Source organism: Manacus vitellinus, unplaced genomic scaffold, assembly GCF_001715985.3.
Source record: "Manacus vitellinus isolate BGI_N305 unplaced genomic scaffold, ASM171598v3 scaffold_17_pilon, whole genome shotgun sequence".
NCBI lineage: Eukaryota > Metazoa > Chordata > Aves > Passeriformes > Pipridae > Manacus > Manacus vitellinus.
In genome coordinates, this window is record NW_021939256.1 from 1,578,570 (window position 1) to 1,586,958 (window position 8,389).

The window sequence follows — 8,389 nt, forward strand, 5'->3', positions numbered from 1 at the left end:
CTTTAAATAAGTGATATTGTAATTCAGGAGTCAAAACAGTCTGTAAACAATTCTGCATTGAGCACTTTTATTGAACATTAATGGTTACTTCATATTAAAATGCATCAACTACTGTATGTCTATCATAGGATGCTGCAAATGGATTGTTAAATATGATCTTACCTCTTCCCACACGTTAATTATGACTCAAGAGAACTACACATAATAATAAAGGTATGCAAGGACTTACATATTTACAAGTATCAGAACATAATTACTACCTTGTCTAGGAATACATATTCATCACAGTTGTTGGATAATAGTGCAGAGTTACAACATTAGATAGTTTTAGCAAGTGCTCCTAGTCTTACTCACACATGGGAATGGTAATCGTAGAATATAAAAATATTTGAGGAATTTACTTAAAACTTCCTGCTAAATTAATGACTATTCTTATACTTGTAAATATTGTACTTTACTACTATATCCAGGTCTTATTAGGAAAAATGACAAGTGTAATTTCTTTTAAGAAATGTGCAACTTGTCTCTATTTTTGGTAGCCTTCTAATGTAAACTATTAACCACAAACATACCCAGCAAAATGACAAGCAAAAGATTTTTTTTTTTGTAGTGTCAGATCCAGGTTACGTAGGTTCCTGGGAAGCAAGCTGACACATTGCACAGCACTGGTTGCCAGCTTTGAGTGGCTTTTTTAGGCTCTCAGTGTGATATGCATCTTTGCAAGGAAGCCTTTCACTTCAGCCTTCTTTCAAAACAGATTGAGACACTGAGCACACCTCATCTGTTGCTTCAGAATTCCCTCGTGGTGGTAACCTAATACTCCAGTGCACCAAGAAAGAAACACCTCCAGCAGGCACGAATGAGTGACCTGCAGTTAATTCCAACAGCAGCCACAGTCAGACGCTTCATAGACAGATGTGAGAAACCACATAACAAAAGCAACCTGCCTCATGGACAAACTGCTCCCTAAGAATCCTGTCCTCTTAATTCGAGTGTTAAATTATTTAATAAAATATAGTGCCTTATATCCCTCACAGGTTTCACTGTTATTTAATGCAGATTTAATATTTCATTATTGTGAAAGTCTGCAATTCTTGCTAGATCACACTTTATTTCATTTTTGACATCCACAATTATATTTCTCTGACGAATCCTTCATGAAAGAAAAATACATTATTCGAGACACATTTCCATCATGAACTATCAAAACCAAGATTTCAGAGAAGTCAACAGGAGTTTAGTACTTTCAGATACATTTAATCATGTACAGTGCCTTGCATATCAGAGTCCTGCCCTTACTGACCCGTCTAGACATTACAGCAATTTCCATGTTTACAGACAACTGCATGCACCTTAGCAAGGATCCTAGACCTAGAAAACCACTCCACTGAGAGATGGGCTAAGTTCTGAAACACTATTTATCTGAGAAAGTACTTCCCAATGCTAGCACATTGCTCAATAACTTACATATACCTCATATAGCATTGCAAAGGACACCAAACTTACTTAATTTTCTCTGCAATTTTCTGCAACAGTAGGGTACATGGGAAAGGTTACAACACTGAGAAAAAATATCTTTTGAGAAAAAAATGCTGTTGAAAGCTATTTCCTAAAATTGCCATAGGGTGAGCAGAGAAGACAGAACATAAGATTTAAGATGTTTTCTGATTGTTTGATTACAATTTTCCTCTACTGCCAGCAAGAAGGTTATTGCATATTATTTTTTGTAAAAGCATTTGATTTCCAGGAATCTTGCCTCAGCACAGCTGAGCATAGTCTAAACTTGATTATAGACAACAGTGAAATTACAATGAAATTGCTAAACCACATATATTTATTTTCTATTTTAGACTTTTGTCCTTTCTTCCTTCAACTCACCCCACTCTCCCTGCTAGAACACCAGCAGCCTCATCCCACACATTGAGAAAAAGAAAGCATAAAATTTGAAAAAAAAAATTTCTCAACAGGGCTTTTCTACCTCCCTTCCCAAATAGAAAAGTGCTCACCTAATATCACATAGCACATGCTGATATCTACACTCCCTTATACAAATGGAAATCATCAATGATTTTAATCATTTGGCATTAGTCACATGTTCACTGTTTGTCTTCAAAACACTAAGATTAGTGGAGCCCTGTGAACTCTGTGTCAATGCACCTGCTGGGTCATAAGGAAATTTCTTTAATCACCTACAGTGCATCTGATGGAGGAACTAGGTACGACCCCAAAGGCCTGGGGCAAAGTACAGATACACCCAATACATCCAAGCACCATTCCCTGTGCTTGCTGCACTTCTACTAGAGTACCTAAAACCCAGGATCTCGACTAAACGTGGATCTCCTTGTATGTCCTCTATGACTTTGCTGAGATACTTGTGCCTCACAGTTATTCCCAGTCTAGGGAACAGAGAGGGCCACACGTACACTAACATATGTGCCCCTTGAATGCATACCAAAAGGGAAATGTTGCCCTCCTACGAAATTAAGACTGATTTATCTACTCTTATCTCAGTCACTAATATCAACAGGTTTCATTTAATTTGCTACATACAGGCATTTACACACAACACCACAACAAAATAGGCCAGGGGTAATTTTTTTGCATTTTGGAGAACTGTTTAGGTCTGCATGACAAAACCTTGGAGCAAGGACCAATTTTTCCCAACCCTCTGAAAAGGACCAGACATATAACTGTTGGTTATTTTTTTCAGCACCTGTATGCGCCAGAGACAAATAATTTGATACTACAGTAAAATCAACTCTCTAATGAAAATAATAATAATAAATAAAAGGACAAAGAAAGATATATAAAGTCTAAGAACAGAGACATGTCATAACCTCATTGTATGTAAAGATATGCAGTAGACTCCCAAGACCATCACTTTTCAACATCCTAGCTTCTAAAGTACCATATTTCTTTTAGGATTACACCCCCCCAGCTGTGAATTTCGACTTTAGGCCTCAATGAGTCAACAACTAAAAGTCACACATTTGTACCAAATGCTAAAATAATTTTTAAAAATATAGACCAGCACACAAGGATATATAATATAAGTAACCAGAAAAAAATGAAAAAAGGATGACATTTAAATTCAAATCATGGAGAATTTTAGGCCAAAGCAATAATTTTATCAGTATTGGATAGGAAAAAAGCATGGAGCTATTGAGAAATATACAGAGAAGTATTTGTTACTTGGAGACTTTCAGTTTCTGAGATCAAGGTACTCTGAAAACAGACAAGACCTAACATTTGTTTTCCCATAAAAATTTAAAAAATAGCAAGAGAATAAAACCAAAATATATTTGAAAACTCACTTTTTTTCCCCTTCTCAGCTTAGAAAAAAAAGCTCTCTCCAAATGGTGAATGGTATATTCTCCCTTTTAAAGTGAGGTAGGTCGCCTAAGTTTCCCAGTGAACACACTTCGATGTGTTTCATTAACACACTGTAGAGACTGAGGACAAAACACACACCTGCAGTTCTAAACATGCATGAATCAAAGGCATTGTATGCTAGCTCTTCTCATATTCAACAGACCAACAGATGGGACAAGAAGATGATTCACCCTCTCCAAACAGCATTAACTGTGCTGTGAGATAACACTGAACCACTACATCCTTTTCAATTAAAAAAAAAAAAAACCAAAACAGGAAAAATATCTCTCTCTGCCCAACCTTTGTCCCTTTGTCTCCCTCTCTTCTGACTTCATATATAAGCTATCTATACTGTAAACATATCAACCAACAGTTGTATTTCCTGTAAATTCTCCTCTGTTACATTTGGCATAAATACTGATATTACAAAAGGGTCCGACTTTCACCATACTCCAAGTTGACTCCCTCTTGACCCAATCCACTACTGTAGTCATATCTCTCCCTTCCCATAAACACACTGCCAAAGGAGCACAAAACGTGATCTTTCTTTTCTGACATTAAAAAAATGCATCCTTAACTATATGCTTATATTTCTCAATTCTTTTTGCCTTCTCTTTTACTAACTTGATTGTCTGAGGGTTCATGCATGAGATTATGCTCTTAAAGTACTTTTTGAAGTAATTTGATGGAGACTCAGTCCTCAGGATTTTAATTTGTAAGTGTGCTTAAAACATGCAACAAGGTTCAAGGTTCATGTGACAGCCTCCTAACAGATTACATTTATCTGCAGTCCAGTAGCAGAAACACAAACAAGACAGTTCTCCAGTTTGAAATGGTTTGCAATAGAAGTTGCAAGTGACACTTCATGAAGCTTAACTAAGGATTTGTAAATTCCTCTGGTTTTAAATCAATAAATAAATTTAAGAACAAAGTAACTTAGAAAGCTGTATAGAAGCAATTTTCTGTGCTCAGGAATACCTATCTGGAAACACATATACTCTGACACCAATCTGGGATTTTCTCTGGCAATGATATGCTGTTTTGCTTTCCCTTCTGAGGAGAGAAAACAAAATTATTTCTTGCTAAGGAGAACTGTATATCTGAGGAATAAATAAATCAATTTATCTTCTTTTAAAATGAAATTTTAGTCCAGGTGTTTTGGGTTTTAGTTGCTTAGGTCAGAGGCTTGGCAGGTTACAGTCACTAAGCTGTGAGTTATCGCACTTGGAATTTTAAATAATTAATGAGTAACAGCAGCTGTAATCTGCATGAGAAACAGCACTGTGACACAATTATTTTACTTATGTGCTTCTTCAAATATGCTTTCAAGTACTCGTGCCTCATACTGGAACATTGTCTCATTTTATCTAAATCTTAAATTCTATGTGCTACTGTTGCTTTCCTAACCTTTATCCAGGGTATGTACAAAGCAAATATAGAAACAGTCATTACTGAAAACTATTGAAGAGAACAATGACTGGGAAAAATTTCCATTTGAACATGAGAATGTATGAAATGTACACAAGGCTATTTTCTCCCCTTCTTTCATTAAAAAGAAAACCAGACTGTTTATTTCATGCTAAAAGGATGAGAAAAGAATGTGACAGGCCACTCATTTCTTCAGCAGAGTTTTCCAATGCAGTTCACCATTCACATCATATTCAGTGTACAAAAGAAATAGATAATAAAATCTGGAAACATATCAAAGTAATGGAGTAAGAAAATATGTGTTTCAATATGGAGACTAGCAGTGCATTCCCTTTCAAAGATTATTATCAAAATATACCTCTAATCCACTACATGATTAAAAGCTAGGCAAGGTTGCATATAATATTTACAGCACCAATCACGAGAATATCTTGTTCTTGAACAAGCTGCACTTGTAAACTATTTTATTTTTATTGGTAACTAAATATTTTAAAAAGAAGAAAATGTTTCAAACATCATCATTCGTGACAGGGTCCACAGCCTTCAACCAAGAGTGGGTTTCCAGACAGCACGCAAAGACAGCAAGGAAGTTCCTTCCCTAAAGGTCTTGCAACATAAGCAGACAAAACATGTGACCAGGAGGTAAAGCTTTCTCCCATATTACAGATATAGAACAAAGGCAGAGATAAGTTAAGGATAATACGTAAAAAATTACTTACAGCCCACTTGAGAATCTTTGACAGATATTAGGAAATTAAATCCAGACCTTTCATTCCAAAAACCCGTTCTCAGCTACTACATAATGCTGGGGTGTGTAATCACAACACATGCCTCCTTTCTTATTTTACGAGTGCTTCATGGACGTCAGGTTCTGCCATCAGTTATACAAAATAACACTCCAGCTATGATGACACAGCCAAGCAGCTTCACATGATTTTACACCAAACTCCATGAATATACAATGAGGTTATTTCTCTGACATCTTAGGTCTTCATTCAGCCAACTTTGTCTCAGACACGGAAAATGCTAACTATCAGGCTCAAGATTATCACAAGACAGAGTGGAAACCACTGCAACAACCCACTCCCTGCCTTTTTTTTTTTTTTTTAAACAGCTATAGCAGAAGGTCACTCATACCATGAGATAATAAGCTTGTGATTAGCACCCTCACACAGGATGTGGGAAACCAGGGATCATTTTAGAAGATACTGAAGGGAAAGATCAGTCTGGCTTGATCACAGGATAACTGTGAGTCACCAGTGTGATCTGGCAGGGGAAAATAGATTAAAAAAAAAAAAAAAGACAGACTGTATCATGACATTTCCAGTTAAGATAGGGAAGAATTAATGTCATCACACAAGCCACTAGCATAACATCAGCTGAATACAAGGTACGATTCCAGTCAGCCGTATTTAACAACATGAATTTTTTACTAGAACAGATGCAAGGATGAGGAGAGCAATAGGAACCTATTATAAAGGGATAAGACCAAAAGCCCCTGACTTGTCAAGCCTAAGTAAAGCAAAGCGAAATGAGTGGTGTTAGGAGAAATACATGCTGCCCACATATAAATCTAAACTGAAAGTCAGAGTATTTCTAAACATCAAAAAAGCAGGACTCTGCTAGAACCAGAGGAGAGTAGAAAACCTAGCTGTGTTCAAGACAGAAAGCAAGAGCCTGACCACTGTATTTCAGAGACTTCATGAATGGTGTGGTTCTTACCATGGCATAACAGCCCCAAATGACACAGGCCACTCCTTTTGCCTGAGGATATTTCAGTCCATATTTCTAAACAGCGTACCTGAAGCATTGACAAAGAGGTGGGGAGCAGAGAGGAACTACCTTTTCATGAACCTGTTCGTACACTGACAACTGACTTTAAAAAAGGATAAAACAACCTAACCCCCAAACAAAGCAAAATGACAAAACCAGCAATACTCTGGAAAGAGAGAGCAAAAAGGAAATATGACAGTTTTTAGTCAGCTGGGTGTAGGGCATTGGACAAATAGACTTTATTCTGCACTCTGAGTTCATTGATGAATTCCTGTTCATCCATTTTATCCTGTAAGGGATCAGCCCAGAGCATGAGAAAATTGTAACTCTCTCTGCACAGACACACATTTACTGAAGAAAGGGACCATCACTCAGGCTCAACAACCTTTGCAGCCTGCTCCTTGCAGCAGGAAATGAAGGCCTGAACACTCTGAGGAAGAGACAGAGCTGATCTCCATCCCAACTACAGCACAGCAGGGTCTTGGCTAACCAGTTCTTCTGTGAGCATTGGCCCTCAGGAAACAGTTGTGAGACACACAAAGTCCACCTCTGCCCTCCACAGCTCTAGGAAGAGAAAAGGCAGCAAAACACACTTTGTATGGATACTGACTTTCAGTAACCTTTTCTCATTTGCTGCCTTAGTAATCTGAGACATTTAATTCTCAGCACTAGATAGACTAGCAGCTTCATACAAGGCTCTTCAAGTCTCTTTAATCCCTATTTCCCAAATCATTTACAAACCAACTGGCCTTTTCGTAACATTCCTCCTAAGACTATATTCCAAAAGAGTCCTTAAAATCCCCTCCTAAAACACTCAGCAGTAAACATTCCATAGAAATGCAATAATGAATAGTATTTCCACAGTCTATGGCTGAAACTTTATGTCACATATACATGTGAAAAATTACATAATGAACTCTTCCAGCAACCTGTTTGTGCATCACATCACTGATTCAATCGATAAAGGTCCTTCTCATCCCACTCCTTAACAGAGTTAAAACCTTTCACAAAATAGATACCAAGCTGCTGGTTTGGCTGAATTACTTCTCACCTCAAACAATACCTCTACCCAGCCTGCTACCATTCAACTCTTAATTCACTTATAGCACTTTCTAACAACAACAACTACAGCACAAGTGCAGCCATTAATACAAGTTACTTTCTGAAGTACAAAGTCCACCACACCCGAATTAAAACCTGTCATTTAACATCTGCATGAGTTATCCACGAGTGAAAACAATAGGTCTCTTATTTAACGTGGCATCGTACTTTAACCAAATTTTATTAAATTGCAAGCAATTAAGTTATACCCCTAGGTTTTAACTAATTTATAACACTTTTTTTAGTGGAGTCCAGGTATTCTAAGTTAGCAGTTATGATTAGTTTGAAATGTTGCAGCTGGAGTCTTTCATGCCCAAATACATTGGTGCAGGCCCACGAACAGTCTCTTTATTTCAACACTGCCCAGCTGTGGTCCATAATATTTAGTCTGTGGCATTTTAAAACCTTAAAACCTTTGTTCTTACAAAGCTAGTGCTACTGTTTAATCACTACCTTCTTTTGGTGCATCCACTAACACTAATGCATTTCCATTTATAAGAAAGTATCTATTAGTAAATCCATTCCTGGCTTTGTATTTGAGCATCTGCCAAAAGCAATGTGAATGTCCAAAACAAAAATACAGCAATTCTAGGGGGAAAAAAATGTTTTCCCCATTTATTTTCTTGAAGCACACAATATTCACTCAGAAAAAAAACACCTTGATCAAAAACACAGCTCCACCCCCAAACCACAGGTTTCATAGTATCTGGCAAGG